This window comes from Ambystoma mexicanum, chromosome 12 (assembly GCF_040938575.1).
Source record: "Ambystoma mexicanum isolate Mex_15411 chromosome 12, UKY_AmexF1_1, whole genome shotgun sequence".
NCBI lineage: Eukaryota > Metazoa > Chordata > Amphibia > Caudata > Ambystomatidae > Ambystoma > Ambystoma mexicanum.
The window spans coordinates 1,050,508,238-1,050,534,374 of NC_090936.1; the positions used below are offsets into that span (position 1 = coordinate 1,050,508,238).

Sequence of the window (26,137 nt, forward strand, 5' to 3'; positions counted from 1 at the left end):
CTAGAGTTTTTAGTTGCTATTAACAAACCTCCTGCTGGTCTTCCTTTTAGTTTTTGTGAGGCCTTGAGGTTTAGTACCGTGAAGCCCTCTATCTCGATGGAGTTGGCCAACCATGTCTCCTGGAACAGCAAGGTATCATTATGTTCTAGAAGATCGTTTTTAAGTTGCTTTTTTCTCAAGAAGCTCGGGCCTCTCGTATTCCAGGAGACTAATCTAAGACCCCGTTGTCTAAAGACTGTTCTGCTCCTCACCAAGTTTCAGGAAGATTTGTGTGATGATTTCTGGGAGTTTTGTTATCAAGTTCTCATTTAGTTTGAGACCAGATGATGCTTTGCTTTGGGGCCCCTAGCCGTTCCGGCGGTGCCCATGGTAGTAAGTGCATCCTCCACTCCTGTCTGTTTTGGGCCCAACGGTTTCCGCACCTGCCTTCCTCCTCTGATTCATATACCCAGAGGCCTTCTTTGGCCAAATCATCTTTGTTGATAAGTGCCTGTTGTGCCTTTCTGGAAGTGAGGGCTATCTCTACGAAGAATTTATCTTCCGCTAATCGGGAAAGTGAGGTACTCGATATCTTCTGAAGCAAAGAGAAACAGGTTATAATTCTTTTTAATTTCCGACAGTAGAACGGATCTACAGAGTGATTTCTTCTTATTCTGTTTCTCTAGTCTGAGCCATACTTTTGTAATTGTAAAATTTGGCGTCACAGTTTCCTCTTTTCTTATGGCAAGGTTATGCTGATTTCTTTCAAGTTTCTCTCTTCCTCCATACTGAGGACATATTTCAAGATTTTTCAATTTCCCAGACCCGTTCCGACAGTCTACTTCGCTGAGTGTGGAACTTGGTGGCATCTCGTCTTGAGTAGCTAACGAGGGAGATGCGTTGATTAGTGGTAAGGAGAAACAGTTTTTCCTAGTGGTTTTAAGAAAATTGGGGCCATTTTTATGGCAACTTGTCTGTGCTCCACATTGGCTTCATTTGTTTGCCCATTGTGTGATTTTTGTTTCAAAAATATTGGGGCAATCTTGATGTTTGTATGAGCCAGTTTTCCATTTTGATTATTGGGAGCTGCAGGTGGCGGAATTATGGGTCCCGTTTGCATACCAAAGGTCGAGGTTTGAACTTTGGCGTGACTGAAACCCTCCTTGCATGTTGGACATCCATTTTTTTCCCGTTTTTCCCAGAAACACACTTGATAGCCGGGGAATCGTTTGGATTTAATGTCTGTGAAGGATTTGTGACTGGGGATACAGTTGCAGTAGGGTTAACTGCCTTTTCAGCTGAAGGAGTGGTCAGATTTTTCAAAAATGTGTTTTTCCCTGTTTTTTTTTTAGCCTTGTTTTTCTGGTTTTTTGGTTTCTTCATAGTCTTATCCAATTGTGTATAAAAAATAGTCTCTTTTGGTTTGCCCCCTTTATTCCTTTTCTGCCACTTTTTACTCTTAGGTTTCTGTGGTGCTTCAAAGCTCTGACTCGATCTACCAGGCGAGTTTACTTTTGAGTTTTCTTTATGGGCTTTTTGGGTACTGTCACCAATTTCTTCAATTACGTCGATGTGAACATTTGCCAATCTTCGAAATTCTTCCAGGATTGAATCCGAGAGTGGAGTGTCATCAAAATAATCTTTGCCCCCCTCTCCATTCAGAGTCTCGTTCTGGTTTTGAAGATTTTGAATTTCCAGAGGGAGTTTCTTTAAAAGCCCGTGGGTTGTGGCATTGCCTTTTGCCCCCTCTTTCAATAGGTTGTGAATTTGGGCGATGTCCAGCCCTTGTTTAACTCCCTCAATTTGAGTTTCTTTTAAGGTTGGAATCAGAATAGTATTCATGATGTTATTTGTGGCTACCATAGCTGATTCATTTTTAGTGATTTCATGTGACATTTCCAAAAGAAGGCTTGCTTGGGTTTGTACTTCTATTTTAGAAGTTCAAATACTGAGACCAAAGAGTTTAGAAAATAACTCAAGGCTGCCAATGTGCTTTCGGTAGCTGGAGGGGATCCATCTGGAAAGGTGGCTGTTGGCTCTTCTTGTTGGTCTCGGTGAATAGGTGAACTAGCCATATTTTCTTGAATAGTGTCTGTGGTCATTGAGTTGGCTTGTGAGCCCTCTATGGGGGGTGTGCTACCCAAAATCGTATGGTTGTGAACTGGTAGCTGCCAGGTGGTATCAATGATGTCGACCAGGTCATTAGCACTCTTATTTCTTTTCCTAAGAAAATGATCATTGATTCTAGTCTGGATTTTTTCAGTCGTCAGGGTGTACTCCAACCCTTGTTTCCAACCTTTCTGAATGTGGAGATTTGGGAATCTCCCCTCAGGGGTTTGCTGTTTGTCTGTGTGGTTCAAAGCATGAGTGATAATTGGGACCACCTGTGCTGGGGCTGGGCCAGAAAAATTAGAGACCCCCTGGCCAGGCTCACTCCCTGCCTCCAGATATGACCCATCCTGGCCGGCCATCTCTTCCTCAAAAGGGGAGCTCCGTAATCTCATTACAGGCGTAAAATGTGAGATATAGTAGTGACAGTGAGTGATAAACCTTGAGTTTATTTACCTTTTTGGTGCGACCCCAGTGCGCCAAACAGTCGCTCAACAGTCACCAGGCTTTACTCCTATCAGGCTTAATGCCGCGAGGGTGATGGAGTCGGGTTGAAGTAGAAGAATTAAGTCACGTGATGAGTCACGTGCTGCACGTCGGACACGCCTCCTCCAGGAAGCGTAATCAGCAAGAGCCCGCCTGGCTCGCAATGCTGAAATAAAGCTGCACAGATCTGTGATTTCAAAAGTTCCACGAGACGAGCGCTGCTTCAAAGCATTACTCAGTACATTACTGAGCTGTTCATTTGTCAATACACACTTGTTGTGTGTTACTATTGAATGATACCATTATAAATTGAAATGTGCAAGTTCCCACAGCTCCTTTAAGTTAAAGAGAAAACTTCTCATAGTCATCAGTGTTAATGAAACAAAGTGTAAAGCAACAGATGCAGGGGCTGCTAGGGTATAACTTTGGCATCTCAGAAACACAACTTACTCCTTTGGTTCATATTATAATATTGCATGAGTATTTCTAAGAGAAGAAAAGTATGGCCATTATCATGTACATAAGGTTCAAGTATAATAAGAAAATGAACATAGAGAACATTTGTGTTATATCAACACTGTCAGAGCAAGTGTATAAAAAATCATAGATAACACAAATTGCTAAGAAATAGAGCATGTGTAGTCAAATGGCAATACAAAACATGTTGTCTAGTAATATATGGACTGAAATGCTAAACATGGTCATCTACTACATCCTCACAGAAAGACATGCATTTCATTGTCGGATTTCAATCCAACTGTAGTACATCTAAAATGACAGATAAGTTTGCATTCAAGCCTCCTAAGTTTCATGCAGAGATTACCACCACGTTTATTCGCGGATGCCCTGGCCAATCCCAAAAACCGTATGTCTGCTTTATTAGCTAATTGATGCTCTGTTTGCCAATGTAAGGCTAACTGTAAATTGACACCGGTTGTGTTGAGACTTGATAGATGTTCTCTTGTACGAATCCTCAACTGCCTAATCGTACTTCCTATGTATAATTTCTTGCAAACGCAAATAATTGAATACACCACAAATTTAGTTTTGCAATTGATAAGATCTCTAATTACAGTTTGTATCCCATTCTGATCCACAAACGTCTGACAGTTAGGATGAGCATATTGACACTGGTTACAATTACCACATTTGAAAAAGCCTTTTATTTTATTCAACCATGTGGCTTGCCTTTCTGTGTCAGGAAGATCAAGGAAGGAGGGGCTAAGTCTGTTGCGAAGAGTGTTCGCCTTAGTTAAATTGAAATTGGGTCTGTCGGAGACATATGGCGTCAAGTCTGGATCCAATTTTAACAAATTCCAATGTTTCAAAGCAAGTTTGTTCAAGGTTGAAGAGTCCCTGGTGTACTGTGTAATTAGAGAGACAGGTCTCTGTTGAATGTTCACATTAGGTTTGGTACCCAACACATCCACCTGTTTAGCGAATTGGTATTTGTGAGATGCCTTGCATAGTGACGAAGCTGAATAGCCTCGTAGCTTAAAGCGAGTAGTAAGCTGTGTGCATTCTGTATGAAAATCAATATCCTTTGAACAATTTCTCCCAGCTCTGTAGAATTCTCCACAGGCGATGTTATGTATAGTCGCTTTTTGGTGACAGCTTTTCGCATGTAAAATGGCATTGACAGATGTAGGATTGCGAAAAGTTCTGGTATGCAGTGTATCATCCTCAATAAAAATATCTAAATCAAGAAAAGGGATCATAGTAGGACTTGAGTGACCAGACAAAGTAATTCCAAAATTGTTAGTATTGATGTAAGAAACAAAATCTTCAAATGAGCTGTCATTGCCCTGCCAAATGATAAAAACATCATCTATGATGTTTAGCACACACTAATTCAGATTATCTTTTTGTTGGATACTTTATAATTTGCTGCTTTTCCCTTTCTTTTCTTGCTATTAGCTTCAACCATTCACTTAATATGGGTATGTCATATTTTTCTTTCATCTTTGTGCTCATGATTCTGTATTGTATACTTGTTTCTATTATTTTATGATTATGTACAGCCTTGAGAACGACCTGAATGGTCGAAACACGTGTCGGCTGTCCAGTAAACATTGGGATTTGAAGCCAGTTTCATTTGTCATATGGACTTTTTTCAAGAATTTTGGGGATCTGCGCACTGTACCCATACTTCCATCATCATTGTCATGTTTACCTGTGCTGGTGCTTACTAGGGGACGCCAGTAGAAGTGTATTACTGCAGCGGGCCATACCCCTTTACTACTGTGGTATCAACTAGTGCACTGTCTCATTAACGACCCCCAGTTCTCCTTATTTTCTTATGTTGAATGTGATGCTAAAGACAGTTGTGGTAAATCATCCTGATCAAGGCAATTATTGTTGCTATTGATAAACTGAAGAAATGTTCAAGGAAGGGAAAGAACCTTCTATTTACTGATTTTGAACTTTCTGTTGCCAAGCTGAAGTTATAAAAAATTGAGTTGGAACTTTCTGTTGATAAGTTGAAGCTACACCAAACTGAGTTGGAATTTTCTATTGACAAGTTGAAGCTACACCAAACTGAGTTGGAACTTTCTATTGACGAGTTGAAGTGGAAATGAACTGTGGTTGAACATTGTTACAAATCAGGATTTCCTTGTTTTCTTGAACTGTGAAACAGGATCACGTTGAATGTGGGTAAGGGGAATTCGCCCAGGTTACAAAGAGAGACTGTGGTGGCATTATACATACAATCATTATAGTTTGTTTGGAATTGCCATGTAGTTCCTTGTTTATTTGATGCATGTATAAGTGTGAAGGTCAGATATCCTTTGTTAGAGTGTTTTCTTTAGTTCATTTTAGGCAGGGAATTCCTCGTCAGGGTAGGGATAGCGGGGCGTTCATCCAACCTTAAATTATAATAAAATGGCATTTGTTGAGAAAGCTTCACAAAGTTGTTCCCCTCACATTTCTGGCCCCTCACAGAAAGGGTTTACGTTGAAAAGATCGAAAAAAAAGGTCGAAATGACCAAAAGTTTGAAAAATGCTACCACCAAAGGATCGAACACCAAAAGTTCGATCCTTTGGTGGTAGCATTTCATAAAAACGGGGACTGCGGGGGTGCCCCCCGCGTTGTCCCGCTCACTATACTTTATGGTATAGTGAGCGGGGGCTGCGGAACCCCCGCAGCCATTCGTGTACAAAAAAAAAAAGAAAAGAAAAGGAGCCTGCCGCGCCGGTTCCTGATCACGGAATTGAAAGGGAACTGGCGCTGCAGGGACCAGTGTGAAGATGAAGGCAAGTGGGGTTTGTGTATGTTGGTGGTGTGGATGAAGGTGTGCTGGGGGTGTGGGTGGGGGTGTGTTGTGTGTGTGTGCGTGTGTGTGTGTGAGAGAGAATGTGTGTTTTGGCAAATTATCGGGGCTGAAATGTCCAAAAAAAAAGTGTTCGAACTTTTGGTAATTGGAACACTTTGTTTTGGGATATTTCAGCCTCGATAATTTTGCCTTCGGTAAAATCACTGGGATTCACAGAAAGTAATAACGCTGCGATCGAGAGCAGAATATAAAAACAACTTATTAATATTGTCTTAAGAATGTTCTACTATAATGTCATTGATGTACCTTGAAACCTATGGCTTTAGCTGGCCATATAAAAATTTCCCTAGCACATCAATTGACTGGGCACACAATGGAGCCTCAGGCATACATGTCACAGCATAAAACATGACAAACATAACATACGTGGTGTTACATGGCAATGTGGGACATTATTAAACGAGAGCATTTAATGGCAATGTTAAGCTGATGTTTGTGGACACGCCTAAGGGGCAAAGGGTGATCACTCAAAACAACCTGTTATGTTGTCCCCTTAGCCCCTCAAACAGCGATGAGGGGCTCTGCCCCCGGCGGCAAAACACAGCACTGCTCAGCTATCTGGCAACATTCGTGCAATTCTTGCCAAGCCCTCACTTCAAATAATATACATAAAACAATTATTTCCTGACACTACACACAGAAAAGTACAAAATCACTTTATCTAAGGTTCTGCAAATCCGCTGAACATTTGCGTCCATTGTATTACAAGCCAAGAATCGCATTTGCTTTTCAACACCTTAAACCGATTCATTGCAACTTCCCTGAAGATGTCACTGTCTCTGCGCTGTGTTTCACTCTTCCTGGGCATTGCCCCTGACCCTGGTGTATCCTTGATTCTATGATTGCTCTGGAGTGAGTATACTCTTAGCACAAATCACAATGAAGCCCCTACCTGTCACGGTGCTCTCCTGACACCAGCCCCTGCCGTGGCTGCCGTTCTTGCCCCCCGCCCCCAAGCGACTGCTCCGAAGCTCTCTCGCCTGTAGTCGAGATACACACGTCGCATGTTCCGTTTGTTGCTCTGCACACGCACCCAATGGATCTTTTTACTTTCCTTTCGAGCTGGGGAACGGGTTTTACTGGTTTAGAAATACACCTTTGCAAGTTGCGCCCTCGTCTCGAGCGCGTCACTCCTCGAGGTACAGTATCCACTCTGGCTCCCTTACACGGGAAAGGCTTACATTGTGTTCTTCTGTTCCTTCCTTCTTTCAAACGCTGCATGATAAAAGTTTTAATGTTTGCCTTCCAATAAAATGTACTGTAAACCCCCCCTTGTCACATGCCACCTGGGCCTGTGTGGTGAAGAGAGGTTAAAGGTTATCTCACGTGATCTGGTTGGCACACGGCCATTCAACAGGGAGGCCAAAAACTGGATCATCAAGGAGTCATATCACTTCCATGCACAGGGTTGAAGAAGGGTACAGATCACTGTGCATAGGTATTCCAGTTGCGCATCACTGATGAAGTACAACAAGGCCGAAACTTGCGTGGTTTAGATTCCGTCCTTGTGCAGAAGGGAGGTGGCATGGCAGTCTGGGCTGGACTGCCAGCTTTGGGAACAGGTCCCAGATTGATCTGCATGTGTTCAGTGCATTCTGTAATGATCCAGCTGATCTAAAAACGAGAGAAGAGAATACTACCAAGAGCCAATCCATTTGCTTATGAAGCGTTGGGTAGTATTTACGTTGAGCAATTTTTGCTTTTTAAATAAGCGATGGCCTGCACTTCAAGTATGCATTTACATATTGCACACAATAAAATGAATTGGCTCCTGGTAATTCAATGTATTTTTAGCTCACAGGAACAGAGTGAAAGGCTGACTTGTCCCAGGCAAGTTTCGGTTTTGTACTCATTTTACAGCTTTTTTTTAAGCCGGTGCTCAACCTGCTGAGATATCTCCCCAGATGTCTCGTATGCATTCAGTGCAAGCTTGATTGACTCAAGATTACTTTTATCCTCCAGTGCTCTCACCACTTTACACACACCCACTCCTTACAAATTCGAACATGCCTCTATGAATGAACACGTTTGGGTGTAGATTTTCAAAACTAATGCAAATAAAAAGGATTTTGTTTTTAAAATGTGACCTGCACTTTTCCAGGGGACTTGACAGCAGCTTAAAAGATGTGCTTGGCAGCCCTCTTGGAGGCATGATTGTCAGGTGCGTGATCCCAACACTATTGTACTACAAGCTCCCAGCACCCACACTGGTACTGTCAGTCAATTTCACAGTGACAGACCCTTTTTAAAATTTCCAAAATAAAAGAGCATTTCTATCCCTCTTTGGGGGATAGAAATGCACGTGGAACAGCAGCAGTGTGTAAGAAAATACTCTGTCATGCAAAGTGGATCCCCTTGCACCTGTTTCAAACGGGTTCAACAGAATGTTTTGCTTCCTTTTTCGAAGCTAGGATGCACTTTAAAATTTGCAGAAATCCCCCGTGCCCTCGATTTGCGCAAATAAGCATAGGGGCAAAAGAGGTCATTTGAACATGCGTGTCTATGATGCATACTTTCAAATGCCCTTTAGAATTTGATGCATCTTTTTGGCACAAATAATCAGTTACGCTAGCACAGCACTTCCTTTTTTTGAAAATGTGGCCTTTAGACTATGTGCTTAAAATAAATGAACAACCCAATTGCTCTGATCCAGCAGTGGGTGTTTGTTACCTCATTACACATTGATGCAGATGATCACAGTAAGATATTCAAACTTGTCAAACTTACTCCTACTCCTACTCACAGGTTGAACCGAGTCCTGAGGGCATGTTTTGGTGGAACCGTGAGATGCCACATGAATTCACAGCACCCCAAAACGACACTCAAGCGCACAGGCGGGTTGCAGTTATGTGGTCCAATCAGAGCTAGCAAATCTCCCAGAGAAGTTGGGTGAGTTCTGGGAGTTCAAGGCCCTTTTAAAAGGCCCAGCTCGCTTTTACTTTCGCTTTTCAGGTTTTGTGTAAAAGAAGCAAGTCGCGGTGCTAGTCCAGTTTAAAAAACAACAACCCACAGAATGTTGTGTTTTGATACCTTTTATTATTGTGCTGCAAAGGAAAAAACCCAAGCTTTCGGAACTCCCAAAGACCTTCTTCATCCGATTTTCTCAGGCAGAAATAAAGGGAGAGTTTCAGAGCAGGAATGTACAGGCCAGGCACACAATTTGTCTTTACAGAAGTTCTGCTGGACTTTGGAGGAGCTTGTTTTTTGCCATTGTATTTCTTTTTTCGTGCTTTTGATCCCTATTTGCCTTATCTTTTTGCATGTTTGTTACCCTGCTTTTTTCAAATTTCCCTGTTCACCCTTTGTTTCCTCTCATAACAGGTTTTTACAAACCAAAAGGTTTTCCCTCAACTTTCCCGTCTTCCTTTACTCTTTGTGTCACCCCAGAAGGCAGCGAAAAAACTAAAACATTTTTCCAAATCCCATTTGCCAGTGTGTTTGCCCTAGTACCACTTATGTCACTTATTCCATTTGTTTCCTTAAACTTGTCTTTTACCCCAAAAATAAAAGTCCTTTTTGTATTCTCACATGTTTGTGCAAACCATAAAACAAGTTTTCTATGTGTGTGCAAACCATGCAATCCGTCCTGTGTTTTGGTCACCTCACCGTCCTGTGTCCAAGAATCCTTTCCGTTTGTGTGCTTTCCAAGTGAATCCATCTGTTTGCCGTCAGTCTTTGTCTTTGATGTTTTTGTCTAGTGTGAGTTGTGAGTTAGAAAGGCACTGACACTGCAGCAGGACGGGGCACTGTATTTGGGAGGTGAGTGGACGAGGTGAGGGCTTTTGATGCCAGGCCAGGAGAACGGAACGACTGTTGGGTGTATGGATGTAGATGGCACACATTCACAGCCACTACAGGCCATGCTTGAGATCGAAGAATCATTGGGCGAAGCCCAGGAAGGGTGAAGGAGGCAGGGCTGGCTGATGATGGACGGCTTCCTATTGCACAGGGGTGGAGACCGAGGTGGAGGTGGAGGGAGCAGGGCTGGCAAAGGACTGATTGCAACCCATTATTATAGGAGGAAGAAAAGGCGAAGGAGGAGATGGAGACGTTAGGGAGGAAAAGTAGTGCCAGGGAGGAGGAGGCAGCGACAGTGTAGGGAGTCTGTGTGCCTGAGGTGGTGAAGAGAGCTGGTGAAGTGTCTGTGAACTCAGCAGCAATAGTTAACGTAGTGCATGAAGAGGGCATCGTAGTTAAGGATACACCAGAGTTTTTTTCTCCAGAAAGTTCCATAACCATCTTTGGAGAGGAGATGGTTGTAACTCAGCAGAGAGAGGGCACACATGGGGCATGGGACTGCCTGGAGAAGGATGAGTAGAGGGTGCTCATGGTGGTGCTAGAGGAGATTGGGATCCCCAGCACTTAAGCGTCTGTATCTGCAACCCTACAGTCCCTTCTCTCTGCACTTATGAGCCACCCGCTGGTTGCACTTGAGTTAACTGCACTTCCCCTTTCCCCCTGGCACTTCTCCCCTTCCTTCTTCCCCGCACTTGCACAATCTAAATGACACAAGGCCTAGTAAGATGCTTATTTTGTCCTCCCTTGTTTCCCCTCCCTTGCCTCGTCACGCCTAGAAACACTTGTGTACAGGCGCGTTATAAATGCCTCATTATATCATATCATGGAAGACCAATATGTGAGGAGACAGAAGATGTGAGGACGTCACCCAGTAGATTTCTGAGGTGGAGAAAGAGATTGAGATTGCTAAAAGGCAGACAGAGCGGCTGCCATTGGAGCCAGAGGGATAGTACACAAATATTGCCGGAGCGGCTCTCCAATTGTGCAACAGGCTCAGAATGAGTTGTAGGTGCTTCCATCACAGCCTATTGACTGTTTTTTTTAAAAATAAATTGAATGAACAAAATGAAACTTTAAACAACCCTGGAAGTTGCATCACTGTTTGTAGATTTGAAAAGGGAGTAAAAATAAATTGAAACAGGAGTTAAGGAGTTAATCCAAGCTGAAGAGGCCAAAGAAGAATACATGTAATGAGCCAAATGTTTACCTGTGAATGTGATATTGTTTTAAAGTCTGAAGGCAGAAATCCAATGAATTACACTCCACTTGTTCATACATATTACATGTTTTGATCTACAGCTTGCAAAATGCTACCAGCTAGTAATGGGTGTCTTGAAAATTCAATCTTCTGTCAGTCTGGAAGTAAGCATGATGTATATTTCAAATTGTGAAGTTTTCTGGAAAAGGCAGCAAGCCTACACTTAATCTAAACTGGACTGAATTAAGACGCCAACAATTTAACAGTTTAAAGAAGATGTGAGGTGATAGTACACAAATATTCTAATAAACCTTCTGGAACATCATTCTTAGTTCTTAGAATTTTCCTTCTTTTCGTTGAGGACCTGGGATTGATAGTGTATTTTGTGATGCAACTATTTAGATGTTTACAATATTTGAACACACACAGATGCAGTTCATTCCGAAAAGCATGCACTTGCACCAAAGTATTTACTTTAAACTCGCTGGAATATAAAACTAGATAATGTGCCTGATAACGTATAACTAACTCAGGTTGTGTAAACGAGCTTGAAAGATGTTCCATCTAAAAATCATGTGTAACTTGCGTTCTCTCAGACTCATGTGTTTCTGTCTGCCGTCGCCATGTAGTGAAAAACATGTTAATCTTTGCAGCTCTCATTTCACTGGGAGAATGGAAAAAAGGTGCCAGGGATATTGTCTGCCATGTTGGAGGGTGGCTCTCTGATAGTTACTGTGGCAGTAAAATACCAGCAGAAGGGCTAGAGAACTGAACAGTAGTTGCACAAAAGCTAATGGCATCCCCTACTGTTGCGGTCAGTCAGTAGAGATATGGCACTGCAGCAACATGTTCCGGGGGTGACAGTACAGACTGGGGGTTACATGTTGACTGGCTATTGGTGGGAGGGGTGCGTACATTTGGTGAGATGTCATTTTTTGTCCTGTAGTATGAAGAACTATCCCACTTTTGACATTCTTGCAGGGAGAACAAGGCATGTCCTCTGTCCTCACGACGTGAAGATTTTACATTATAATGCCATTTATTACCCTTTTCTGGTAACCAATGGCAATCTCAGTGAAACACAAGTGATACTTGTGAGCCGGAGTGAGGAGAAAAACACCCCAGAATAGAGAAAGGAAGGATATTGCATCCAACAATTTAAACTTGAGTGTGCTATATTTTTGTGACAGGAAAAACATTATCTTTGCATAGGAAGCCTCCTTTGGAGGCAGGAGGAGATTATATTGAGTGGCAGTAATCAAGTGTGGCATTTTATTTTTATGACAAAATATACCTTTTGCTTCCAGATTTATGGTCATGAGACAAAATAAGTGTTAGCTGCAAAAAAGGTGTTACAATTATTTGGAGGAAGGAGAGTAATTTCAAGTGGATGTCATCGTTTTGTTGTATGAGAGAACAATAGTCACATAGTAGAAATCCTAGAATTGTTTGGAGACATGAAAGAATTATATTCAGTCACTATAACTCAGTGTGTCATCTTTTTGTGACAGGGCAGGAAAACATAGTAGATTCAGAGAAAAAGTCTAATAATTCTTTGAAGGCAAAGGGAGATTATATTTGCTGTAACTGTGTGCACCATCTTACTGTAATGAGACAAAATAATTGTTGCTTATGTAAAAAAAAGTCTTAGCATTCTTTGGAGGCAGGATAGTGAATTAATTGGCTGCAACTACAAGAGACTATTCTAGTTGCAGAATAAAAATTGTAGGATTCATTGGAGGCAGGAGAGGCTTATATTCAATGGCTATCGGTCAATGCATCACCTTTTTGTAACATGAAAAATACTAGTTGCTGAGAAAAGGTCTAACACTTTTATTTGGTGGCAGGAGGAGATTACATTCAGTGACAGGCTCAATTCTAAGAGAAACTTTCAACATTCAAGTGTTTCAACAAATAGCTGAGTTCAACCAGGCTTAATGGAAAACATTAGAAATATGGCGTAATGTCTGCAAGAAGCTTGTAATAGATGGATGACTATTTTTGAAAGAGTATAATTCCATGGCTAATCAGTGAAACAGACACCATGGGATACCAAACACCAATAAATTGCATAGAAAGTGAGAAGGAATGACTTCCAGACTCCAAGACAAAGTATCCAGAGGCATGCTGGCACCGGAGAAATGGGAGGGTAAGTAGAGAGGAGCCTCATTTAATAAAAAAGTCCCATCATTTAAAGAGTTACAGTCACTAGGCTGGGATCCATATTTTAATGATAAGTTGACGACAAGCCAACCCTACCAAGTAGACCTAACTGGTGCAATAGGAAAATACAAATAAAATCAAGGTGACCAATTTTCCAACGTCTTGAAAACTAAATCGAGTCACAGTGACTAGGGTATCCAAACAAAACGGTAATGATGACCATAAAGACTGCAGCTAACAAAACCTGTAGAATCAACAAAGGGTATCTCTCAAAATTCTCTCACAAACAGAAAACCACTAAATGCAGGAGCCCCAGCAATTCTCCCTAACATAAATCCCATAGTTATTGTGTTCAACAAAAGTTCAATGACTTCCATAGGGGATCGGGGAACCCAGGATTTTATGCAGGATGGCAGAAGCATCATAATCCTGAACTTTCCAAAATCTGCAATGCCTGAATCATACAATGCCTTCTGAAAAGGCTTAGCTCAGAGAAAAAGATGGTCCAGGAGTGGTTTGAAACAACCGAAAGAGCTAATGTCACCATGCATCAAAGAATTGGAGTCAGAAGAACGATCATATATTATGGGATGTGGAAAAAGAAAACTCCAAAAACATTTATGTTGCAATACAAAAATATGGTAGAAAGATAGATAGATTTATGAAAGCACAGAATAGTGACAAAACATCTACTTGGTCTGTCTGCTTAGGAAGTCGTGAATTCAGGATCCAAATATGTCATTTTGGAGGACACTCCCCAAACCATGAAAAGCTGTTATATAATTATTTCTGTGATCACAAATGATCTCATCTGCCCACAGCCTAAACATGCTTAGCAGAATGTTTGGAATCTTCCATAGAATGAAATGAGTAGATCATGTTTTTACTTTTTCCACTGAGTGCAAACTCTTTGATTTTGTTCAGCATGTGAAGATATTATTGTTTAATGCCAATGGTTATCTTTCTCTGGTAACCAATGGTAATCTTGGTGAAGTGTGCTAAATAAGCACTTGACTTTAAGTTAAACTGATGTGTACCTTACCTTTTAATAGAGTGATTAGAAACTCATCTATTTTGGGTACCTGTGAATTAAGATGATTAGCACCTTTGTGTACATGTTATTATGTCTGGTGTGCACATTATCTGCTATTAAGGCCGCTGATGCGCACCTCCTCTGCATCAGGTCTGATTGGTACCTCATCTCTTGTCGGAACTCATGCATATCTCACCTGTTAACAGAGCCGAGGTGCACCTTACAGCATAGCACAGCTGGGCCTCGCTTTATTATATCTACCTTGCAATTTATCAGGGCTCATGACTATCCCACTTGTAATCAGTACCCAAAGTGTTCTAACATTACAAATGTGATGCAATATTACTCAGTGCTTGTGTAATGGGCATAATCATGTATTGCCCTTAATGCTTATGTGCAGTTGAACTGTGCTGGGTAGGGGGTGGGCACAAAAAAATAAAAATAATCGGAAGTCTCAAGTTGCTCATAGCTGTACAACAGGCTGGATGCAGAACAGCAGAAAATGAGTGGAAGCAGGCATTGTGAGCAAAACTGCTGCTGCTTCCTCTGCCACTACAACAGGTCATCTGCACTTGATCCCTGAAAGTAGGGAGAGCATCAGGTCAGTGAATGAGGGTTCTTTGTGGGGCATGTGTTTGGTTATGTGAGGTCGGATCAGCTATCTTTTCTGGTGGTACATGGACACTTGTGGAGAGGGACTTTGATTCCCCAAAACGCCTGGAGTAGCAAAAGTGATATTACATACCTGATGACATCAGAAGAAGTGATGTCACATGACGTTCGACTTGGATGGCATCAGTTCCTCTTTAACCCTGGTGACATCACTGGAAGTAGCTTGCAGGCATAAAGAAAGTACATAAATGTCACATTTTTAAAATACCAAATAGGTATTAAAGCAGGAAATAATATTTTAGATAACAAGCCCATTTTAGCAAGGGTGCTGCATTCATATGCCATGGATGGGGTCATGAAATTATAGGGTTAGACCCAATAGAATCAACATCGGATGAGGCACTGCCATATATATGCCACTTCAGCATTGTATGGCCAGATACTTCCATATCAGCCAGTTATAGCTGCATGCCAGGTATGGTCATTATATGATAAGTAGAGCCCCTACATTGCCAGTTGCTACGATATTACAGTGGGCATTATTATGAGTCCGGCGGTAGCCGTGCCGGTAAAAACGGCACGGCTGCCGCCGGAGTAATTTTTATCCTGGCGCTGGCAATGGGGACATACCGGGGCATTACAGCCTCAGTGGTCCCGGTAATTCCTCATTGCTGGGTGCCGGAAAATATTACTCCCCATTCCCATTTGACTCAATGGGAATGGGGATGACGGATGCACCGGCACCATTCATAAATGGTGTCGGTGTATGAGTCAAGGTCTGCGAGCGGGTGCCTTTCAGCCCACGAGGTCAGACTTGGCAGGCTGAAAGGCACCCGCTTGCAGAACTCGTAGTTTGCCGGTCTGGAAACAATGGTACTGGCAAGCCTACCGGTATCATTGTTTCCGGACCGGCAACCTCGTAATGACCCCCATTATCTTTAAAACATTTTTTTTAATTGTGATTTGGTTTTCAAAAAAACGTACGGAAAATGTAAACATTAAAAAAGAAAAAAAAAGGACCCCATTCATGCATTTTCCTACGGAATAAAAAATACATACAAATCAAATGCAATCTATTTAATTTAAGAAACAAACAAGTGCCAGAATTAGGGACACGTTCTCTCCCCACATTATTCTCGACCAGAGCATCTCCACTGATCTATCAGTGGAGAAAATGTCCCTTTCATTAACAAAGGAAGTCAATCTGATCGAGGTTAGAGAATGGCAGTCCATAATCCAATGTTTTAGGGTTTCTGTACTGCTAGCAGTATTGCAAAATCGACAGGCCAGGGACAGCTTGTCTTCGAGAGGAACACTGGCCCAGTTTTTTGTTTGTTCTTTGGTCTTAATTTGGTTAAGCTTGAATCGCAAGTATGTTGTGAGGATCTTATGACATGGGAAGCATTTAAGGTATACTGACAGATGACCGAACCTTCGAGGGATCCTGGCGTATTCCGTATATATGTTGAATATGCACCCAGGGCTTCCAGTGTCAGTCTCCAATCGTCCCTAAACAATTTTGATTTAACCGACTCTGGATTTCCGGACAAATCCATTTCGGATGACCCAATTCGATCCAACCATTTCCCCATCAGCTCCCTGAATACAGTAACAGAATTTACAGAGCATGCTGCTAGAATCTTGTGCAGATCACCGTAAAGGGAATTATGCGGGCGGGGGCAGAGACGTCTTTATGGGAGGGCAAAAGGGGCACTTGCCCAGGGCCACCACCTTGGAGGTGGCACACCAAGGCTGCCTGATCTAAAGAAGTAAGATTTCATTGTTCACCAGTCCTAAGTAGCACACGTCAGGATATTTTATGGGGTGCTGCTGAGGCTCTAAACCTATTGCCTTTCTGTTTTTGCAAGTACATTCTGCCTTGATCAATTCATCATGCATTGCTTTCAGTGTTCACTGTGGTTGGTATACGTAGTTTGTGTGTTCCTTGCGGCACAACTCTGTAGCATTCTTTCCAGGGCCATCTTAAGCACTTTTGGGGCCCTGGGCACGGCCATCTGTGGGGCCCCCCTCCACCAAACCAAAGTAATTAAGGGATCAAGAATACTGGTCACGCCGCCACCCCCCACCCGTCGCTCTCACAACCTATTGGTTGATATGCTGTCTCGCAGCATAATAAGCATGTTTACTCCCCTTAAGTCCCCTTACCCACTTCATTCTTGCTCTAATCAGAATGATAACCAAGTAGCATTTGGAGACCAACATTAGCAGTCTACGAAGAGGTTACTGTTCTAGTACATACAGGATACTTTTTAGCAATAGCATCCAGGAAGTTATGCAGCCTGGACCATTGATGCAGGACTCACTATTAAAGTGGAAGCAAGGCTATAGCCAGTGAAACCATGAATAAGGCTTTTATGAAGATCATACAATGAGAATGAAATCACTCTTAAGGGCTGACAAATTTTAAAGGTTTATGGACTGGCAATATTGAGAGGTTAGGCAATACAAGATTTAATGAGATGCCCAAGATCACACATTGGGTAATGGGTGAACCTGGGATTTGTGCCAACTCCGCAATTTCTGCATTTGAACACTTTCTTTTCCAGTTCTTACCATGAACTAAAGCAATCTCATTTTATTTGTTGATTTTGCAGCGCCCTAGCTGAAATCGAACCTGCCTACTGTTGATTACGCTTTGCCCTAGCTAAAATCGAACCTGCCTATTGTTGATTTTGCATTGCCCTAGCTGAAATCGAACCTGCCTATTGTTGATTTTTCATCGCCCAGTGGAAACTGAACTTGCCCATAGTTACAAAGCCTACCCCTTTGGTGCTCTTCTATCATGCTCCTTAGGGCACTCCTCCTTTTTCTGTTCCACTCTCTGCCATCCTGTGGGAATTGTGTGGCGATTGTGTTGATCATGTCCAATAGGGAACAGTGAAATGCATATTGATAAATTGAGTACAACAATGGTTTAGAAGTTAGCTCAGTGTGTGAAGCACCCATTGCAGAGATATGTGTTCACATGCAAAATGAGAATATCACTTCCAGCAAGGCTGACTGAGACTTTCCTCTGTCTGAAGTTTATAAACCTGCCTGTATATGTACGCAGAACAATGTACCTGCACCACAAAGGGGCTGCTATAAAAACTAACATATCAGCCGTATGGTGAAGGTCTAGAAATTGGTTTGTTCAGATGGGGTGTTGTAAAACCCAGGCAATCGCCTCCAACGATGGCATAAACTGTTAGTCCAAGAGGTGAATAAGTATCCAAATTCAAGACTATGGAAGGAAAGTGCTCATGCTTGTATCCTGGATTTGCCAGCAGTGATCCTGGTCAAATCATCTAATATCTCTTAATTACTGTGCTGTCTTCTGTGAGGTAGTAGCATCGTTTAGCCCATTACTTGATTTTTCTTCTTATGTAAGCCATTTGAGTGGAAGTAGTGGTAGACAGAAGAGAGCGGACCAGATATTGCAAAAGTCAAAGGTTTTTAAGTATGTTTATAAATGAAAATGTCACAAGCCATTATTTTGGAAGTATTTAAAGCTTTAAAATACAAAAGCCAAACCCAGATTAAATTTGTTAAATCACATCAATTGGTATGCTGTTAATTATATACTTCCCTTGATGGAGAGAATGAAGCTAGAATCATTCCCATTCTGCATAACACCCTTCTATAATATTTTGTTTAAAAATGGTCATGTTTGGTAATGTGATTTGTGTACTTTCCAAGTCCGTTTTTATAAAATGAGATTGCTTTAGTTCATGGTAAGAATGGGAAAAGAAAGTGTTCAAATGGAGAAATTGCAGAGTTGGCACAAATCCCAGGTTCACCCATTACCCAATGTGTGATCCTGGGTATCTCATTAATCTCAATATTGCCAGTCCATAAACCGTTAAAAATTGTCAGCCCTTCAGAGTGATTTCATTCTCATGGTATGATCTTCATAAAAGCCTTATTCATGGTTTCACTGGCTATAGACTTGCTTCCACTTTAATAGTGAGCATATTTATATTGCAGACCACACGCGCAGAACAATATGGTTTTCCATACCAGTTATTGAATGTAGCATCATATACTATCGGGGTACATAGCATGCACTGTCGTGTTATATATCTAATTGCAACACTTTTTGAAAACCATATCCCACTTCTAATCTCAGTGTATCTGGATAGAAACACCTTCCTGGCAGCTTCTAATCTGCCTCCACTATCCATGTTACGGTATGTGTAGCTTTCTCCTTCCTTCCAGCTGGTCCCCTCTATCGATGCTTGAGCACTTTTGCAGTCTGTGCGGCCGCTAATGTAAGTTCTCTGTCCATTATGGGTTACATGTACCTTTTACAGACGGTCCTGCATCAATGGTCCAGGCTGCATAACTTCCTGGATGCTATTGATAAAAAGTATCCTGTATGTACTAGAACAGTAACCTCTTCGTAAACTGATAATGTTGGTCTCCAAATGCTACTTGGTTATCATTCTGATTAGAGCAAGAATGAAGTGGGTAAGAGGACTTAAAGGGAGTAAACATGCTTATTATGCTGCGAGACAGCATATTAACCAATAGGTTGTGAGAGCGACGGGTGGGGGGTGGCGGCGTGACCAGTATTCTTGATCCCTTAATTACTTTGGTTTGGTGGAGGGGGGCCCCAAAGATGGCCATGCCCAGGGCCCCAAAAGTGCTTAAGATGGCCCTGGGCGGGGGACAAAACGTATGAAACATTGACAACTGTTTCCAGAGGAATCTGGCGTGGAGGGAGATCAGATTCAACTAATATTGTATAATTACATTGGGGACAGAACTGGAAAGCCCCATCACATTTTGCCAGAGCACGCCCTTCACGGAATCCAGACATGGGCCTAAGGCTGCAGAGGCCATATCTAAGCCATACACTAGTACTTGCTCGAACGGGAGAAAGGAAAAGCTACATCATTTCCTATAAATCCTCTTCATGTGTGATAGTAAGGGGGCCAAATAATATTTTTCGACATGGTTCTCCACATATTTATGGACAATGGGCCTCATTACGAGGTTGGAGGTAAGGGATTACCGGCACCGGTAAGGGTGACGGTGCCGGTAATCCCTTACCTCCATATTCCGAGGTCCCTTAGTGGGTCCTGCTATGGGCGCCTGGCTTTACCAGGCGCCCTTAGCGGCAGCCGCTAAGGGACCATGGAGCTAATAACGGGCCCGCTAATAGCTATTAGCGGGCCCGTTATTAGCTCCATCCCCATTCCCATTGAGCACTATGGGGGCTCGAATGGGAATGGGGAGTGGTTCTCGGAATGGGGACTTACCGGGTCCTCCAAGGTTGGAATGACCCGGTAAGTCCCTATTTCGAGAACCCAGACCAGGAATGTGGTAAGGGGGTAGCCATGGTGCTAATAGCACCATGGCTACCTCCAACCTCGTAATGAGGCCCAATGTATTTGTTAGATTAGTCTCCCACTCAACCATTGCAGTCCCCAGAGACCACCACATAGTTTGAGGTTTCCTGTTGGACGAGAAAACCACTGCCTTGGATTTAGATCCATCGGCTGTCAAGTTAATTTTTAGGGTGTATAGATGTTGAGCTTCAGTTGAAGCCCACGCAGAATTGGTGCCAACGTGCAACCTTGTCTTAGTCCCAGATTAGTCAGAATGGGCCTAGATACTTCCCTTCCTTATTAAGCTGAATATCAGCATAGAATTTTTAGGTGGGATTAAGGGACGTACCCATTTTTCTCCGATTCCCACTTGAAAAATATTTAATCAGGAAGGTATTAACATCTCTTAATAGCATTGTAGAGAAGCAGATGTATACATCCGCAGGAGATCCCGCTCCCCCTACCTCCTTTGTATTGGAGACATGAGACCGTGCCTTGCTTGACAACAGCTATTGCACCAATATCGCAGCAAGTATTTGGAAGGAGATATCCATTGAGCCAACCCGATCAAATGGGTACGACGTCCGTTCATCGTGGGGTTTTTTCACGGGGTATTTTACCGCTAATTTTTTTTTTCTAAAAACCCATCGAATGTTTTAGAAAATTGGGTGTTTGAGGGGGGGATCCCCCCCAAAAATAATTAAAAAAAATTTGATGGGTTTTTTCGTGAAAAAAATTGCGGTAAAAAACCCTGCGAAAAAACATCCCGCGATGAAATGACATGGAACCATCGAATGTACCCTCGAGTTGATGACAATTTACAGGAGGAACTTCCTGAAAAGAAAATGGGCACAACGTCCTGAAACATGGAAGGAAGACAATGTATGGCGCCTAGGGGACAAATGACGAAGTAAAGAATCGAGTGAACTATCAAAGTGGAAAAGACAAGGATTACACGTTAACAAAGTGCTGCAGAATACAGAAGTTCAATAAGTGTACAGACGTTGAAACGCGAGGTAGGTCAAGTCATCGTATAGGCTAGCTATGAGTAGTGAATAGAATGCAGGCGAAGCCGCCATTGTATAGAAATTGGACATTAGTATCATGAAATAGTAAGGCAAAAATCAAGAAAGAGGAATGAAAAGCTGTGTTGCGGTGGAATACCAGGCTGCTGAAGTTGCATGGCGAGGCTGTCTGGCCTGAAGTCAAGATCCTAGAAATCGAGTTCAGCTATCTACTCTGAAGAGAATGGCCCTCATTACAACCCAGGCGGTAAGCGAAAAACAATGCCGGTAAATGAATACCGGCATCGTTTTCCGCTAGGTCCGATCATGACCCATGAAAGTGCTATTAGCGGCATCGTAGTTAACGGTGCCGCCAACAGCACCAAGTTCGCGCGCACGCGACCTTCCACGCCGTAAATACCGGCATCGAGCAAAGGTAGGCAAATCACGAAGCAAGCGGACATGCTCTTAACGCCATCGCAAAGGCCGTTAAGTACCTTACCGCCATGGTGCTAATTCCGCCATCGCGAATCAACCATAAATGGCCATGTGCAGTGTTCCCAGCTGCCAGAGATGCACAGAATCAGCACAGGTGGAGGCAATACAGACTCACCAAGTACAAAAAGAGCACACCCCACCCCTTCCCACACCCAGCCACACTCCACAATGATTCCAATACGACTAGCAATGTTGGGGCTGGAGAAACTACAACAACAACAACAACAACAACAACAGGCAGCACAGAGGAGACGCAGGAGGAGAAGGAGGGTAAGGCAGGGCCAGCAAGCCCCACCAGCACAGCCAGTGCCACCACGCAGGCAGCCCCCAATCCCACGCATCCGAGCCAGTCCATTCAACCTCACCGCTGAGCAGATCCATAACTTGTACCGTTTGGACTGGGACACCATCACCACCATCGTTGAAATGATACACAACGACATTGTCAGCATGATAGAAACACCCACCGCCATCCCCCCCTACTGAAGGTAGTGTCCGTGCTCCACTTCCTTGCCACAGGCACCTACCAGCACACAGTGGGGCACTTGCATGGCATTTCACTACCATTATTCTCACGTACACTGATCCAAGTGCTCAATGCCCTCCTCAAGCACACAGGCAACCACATTTCCTTACCACAGTCTGCCCAGGAGATTGCAAACACCAAAGTGGGTTTCCATGCACTAGCCGGCATACCTGGTTGCATTGGTGCCATTGACTGCACCCATGTGGAATTGGTGGTCCCACATGCCATTGAGGTAGCGTATCGCAACCGTAAACTATTCCACTCAATCAACGTACAAATGGTATGTGACTCCAACAAGATCATCACACACTGTTGTGCCCGTTTCCCTGGATCAACCCATGATTCAATGGTCCTGAGGAACTCCACAATACCACGCTACATGGAGCAACATGCAGGGCCAAGATCCTGGCTACTCTGTGAGTCTCATGGCCATGGAAATGTGAAGTGGGTAGGTGATTGACGTACCAATGCATACATTACCTGGCTGAAAGGGGGGGGAATGATGCATACTTTACCTGGCTGAAGGGGGGGGGGAATGATGCATACTTTACCTGGCTGAAAGGGGGGGCGGAATGATGCATACTTTACCTAGCTGAAAGGGGGGGGTGATGCAAACTTTACCTTGCTGAAAGGGGGGCGAATGATGCATACTTTACCTGGCTGAAAGGGGGGGGGAATGATGCATACTTTACCTGGTTGCGAGTAGCAGAGGCAATGCAGCCAGCTCATACCCTAAAGCAGCACAAACGTCAACTGACACCTGTACACATAATGCCCCATGTAAGCAGCCCTACCATGTGAATGAAGGTGTGTCCCAACCATGACACAACCATCTGCAAGTGCATTGTACTGATTCGGACCACATTGACTTCAACAAAATGCACCTACATGCAATGACTTCAGCCAATACACGGCACCAAACACCATCAACTGAAAGGCCAGTCCCCCATAACTGCGCACAAAGGAGGCACATGACGGACACAAACATCAATACACCACTACACAGACACCGAGGCCCCAAAGAATTCCCTATCAACATTAGTAGTGCTCAGTGGGGTCATCATGAGGCTGACATCAATGTTGCCATGATGAGAGCGTTGATATCACAGGACACCTGCCAGCTCAGCAAAACAAACGCCATGAACGAACACAGTGGATGGGCACTCACAAGGCACTTGACCCCCCTACATACATTGGTGGATGGCATGCAAAACAGTCCATGAGAGGAATACACATATACCGGTCACAAAATCCATTTGTGCATGTAAAAGTGGTACAAAGTAAGAGTTTAATGCATGCCATGGTGGCACGTCATGATTTGAGATTTGATGTCATGACTGACACATACATTGTTGCCCACATACAGGTGATGCAGGCTATCCCCTGAAGAGGTGGCTCCTTACACCAGTCCGGGACCCACAGAACAGGTACAAGGAGGACTTCAACCCTGCACATACACGTACCTGTGTGGTGATTGAGCAGGCATTCGGCCTACTGAAGGCACGGTTTCGCTGCCTCAGCAGGTCTGGTGGGGCACTCCTGTACCGCCATGAGAAGGTGGCAAAGATCGTCATGGCATGAAATGTGCCCCTGCCCCCTGACGCAGAACTGCATCCACCTGACGATGAGGAGGGTGGGGATGGGGCAGCCCCTCATGGAGGCAGCGATTCACAGGAGGGACTTGAAATGCGTCGGACTCTGATCAACCAATGTTTCTAGCACACACGGATGGGGGTGCCACATGGAGATGACAATTGGGGCACTGTGTGTGTCTGGGATATGGATACTGTGGACTGTTCACCAATAAATCACACATACGCAATGAGCAATGTCCACACATGTGATTTGTGATCAAGAAAAAATATATTGTAAATGTGAATTGAATTAACACACCCACTCCCCCCTCCCCCCTCAACTCCCCAACACACCCACTCCCCCCTCCCCCCTCAACTCCCAACACACCCACTCCCTCCTCCCCCCTCAACTCCCCAACACACCCACTCCCCCTCCACTCCCCAACACACCCACTCCCATCTCCCCCCTCAAATCCCCAACACACCCACTCCCCCCCCCACTCCCCAACACACCCACTCCCCTCTCCCCCCTCAACTCCCCGCAAAAGTGTGTGGATCCCTGTGTCGCAGTGCCTAATGTGGAATTGATCCACTGGGTGGCCTCTACTGGCAGCCCCCTCTGCCGGCCCCCGGGGCACCCCTGCCTGTACTCCGCTGGTTCCTGGCCGACCTGCGGACCGGGCTGCTTTGGGCAGAACTGGCAGCGGAGGAGGTACTCGGCTGCTCGCTGGGACGCATGTCCCTCACTGTCTGTACCGCGGCAAGTTCAGCACTGATGTTCTTGCTGGAGGATTGGATGGCTGCCTTCACAGCCTCGGCACATCTTTGCATTTCAGCACTGGCACCTCCACAATCGAGGAGTGAGGACAGTTGGTGTTGCCTTGTCAATATTTGGTCCAGCGACTGTTGGTATTGTGGGGCATTGACTGATGCAATTGGCGGGGTCATTGGGCTACTCCCCTCCTACACACCTCCCACTGGGCATGGAGTGGCTGGCCAGGAGTTATCAGGGGATAGCCCCTGTGTGTTATCAGCGTGCAGGCTACATGGGGACAGGTGGGGGGAATGAGGGTGGGCAGTGGGGGGACATTCTATGTCATCCTCATCATTCCCCACATCACTGTCAGAGCAAGCTGCAATGGCAGCAGTCTCCCCAATTGTACTGCTTCCTGCAGACACATCCCCTTCAGTGGCCACCAGTTGTTGCATGTCTGTCGCTGGTGGTACTATGCTGCTTGCCTTGGGGATCCTCGCTGCCCTGGGCTGTGTTGTGGCAGTCAATTTTGGCTGCTGTGGGTTTTTTTTGGGTCCAGCAGAGATGGAGGGTTGGTGTGTTGATGCCTATGGCCTGGCCTTCTTGGCAGGTGTGGTGCCAGTCTCGTCCTCGCCGGGGTCCGAATGGGAGCCTGTAGTGGAGCAAAGGAGGGAACGTGTTATTGATGGGTCTGCGGACATTGAGCAGGCATTGTTATGACTGCCATGAATTTGATGCGTAGATGGTGCACTTTGGCGGCAGTGACATACAGGTTGTCTCCCTTTTGGGTGGGTTGAGCATGCAGGAATGTGGGTGCCTACAGTGGAGTGTGCATACTGCATGTGTACAGGGTGTAGGTCAATGATGCCTGTTGGTAGTCTTCTGCTGATGTGTTGCGTTAACCCTATTGGGCAACATTGTGATTCCCATGTAAGTGGACTTCAGGGAGTTTAGCATGGCTTAATTTGAGGCACCTACCTGTGTCACCTGATGTCGGGGCTCCTCTCTCCATTCCACCGACCCCCTTGATGCTCTCGATGCCAATCGTTGTGGCACATATCTCCTCCCACGGCTCCATTTTAATGGGTGAGTCTGCTCCTCCGCCAGTTGCTATGCCCATGTTTCGGTTCGCCGACAGTATGCTCCTTACATGGAGCCGGAGGTCGTCCCACCTTTTCCAGCACTGTTTGGTGGTGCGGGGTGTTGTTCCTACTGCACTGACCCGTTGTGCAACTAGTTCCCATATGGCCTTTTTCCGTCCTATTGCCGGTCTGGTCATTTCAGTGGAGAATACGATGTCCGCGTTTTTCCAGGAGCGTTTCCGCCAACATTGTAAGCTCTTCCCGACTGAAGCGCTCCTGCCGCTGCCGATCGCACAATTATTTTACAACTTTCGGCATTGTGGGGATGCGTGGATGTGGGTGAGGTTTTGTGCCAGGTCTCGGGGTCAGATGTGCACTGGTTGTGGAGGATTGCAATGGATTGTGTTTTCAAAGATGGCCGCCGTGCCCTTTCCCGTTCCGGTGCGATGGAGTAAGTTCCGGATCCGCTTCTTTACGGTCATCGCTAATAGCGGTCACCGCTATTTGCGGTGCTCGCTAATATCGGTGGATAGGGTGGCGGTGGTGCAGCTTGCACGGCATACAATGCCGGTAGCTGACGTTTTTGGGACGTTACCGGCATGGCGCAGATTACATTACCGGCATTGCGCAATGCTCGTGCCCGAGAGGTCATA

At 44.4% G+C, this 26,137-nt stretch overlaps 1 protein-coding gene across 2 annotated transcripts in view; it reads right to left on the bottom strand.

Moving 5' to 3' along the window:
• The window catches only part of LOC138514228 (NLR family CARD domain-containing protein 3-like), a 159,130-nt gene extending 152,204 nt beyond the window's left edge, over positions 1-6,926 (bottom strand). For both annotated transcript variants that reach the window (XM_069629577.1, XM_069629576.1), the window contains exon 1: positions 6,802-6,926. The gene's annotated coding sequence lies outside the window, so the exon portion shown is untranslated. The remainder of the gene's footprint in view (positions 1-6,801) is intronic.
• Between the last annotated feature and the right edge of the window lie 19,211 nt (positions 6,927-26,137).